The sequence below is a fragment of the Sinocyclocheilus rhinocerous genome, unplaced genomic scaffold, assembly GCF_001515625.1.
Source record: "Sinocyclocheilus rhinocerous isolate Xijiao unplaced genomic scaffold, SAMN03320098_v1.1 scaffold1247, whole genome shotgun sequence".
NCBI lineage: Eukaryota > Metazoa > Chordata > Actinopteri > Cypriniformes > Cyprinidae > Sinocyclocheilus > Sinocyclocheilus rhinocerous.
The window spans coordinates 132,022-132,450 of NW_015630573.1; positions in this window are offsets into that span (position 1 = coordinate 132,022).

The window sequence follows — 429 nt, forward strand, 5'->3', positions numbered from 1 at the left end:
CAAGTGGATGCTGCACACTGGTGGTGGTTGAGGAGAGACCCCCGCCACATGATTGTAAAAAGCGCTTTGGGTGTACAACAATACACAGTAAAGCGCTATATAAATGCATCATTCATTCATTCATTCATTCATTCATTGTCCAATGCAAAAGCTGGGTCCTGACGCAAAACCAGTTGAGACCAGCTGCGCTATACTAAACCATTTTTTACTCAATTAAGGGTGTAGACTGGTCTCATTCACTAATTATCCCGTAAAATGTTAGTATGTGTGTGAGCACAGTAAAGTTCTCACCGGAAAAAATTCCGCCATATTCACAACAGGTTAAATGTGTTCCTCGTTCTACTGAGCCTCACATATGTCCATATGATATAAGGGCTTTCCATAAAACCTTACCTTAACTCTTCTCCCACGCAGCCTTGTCTAAGAGCA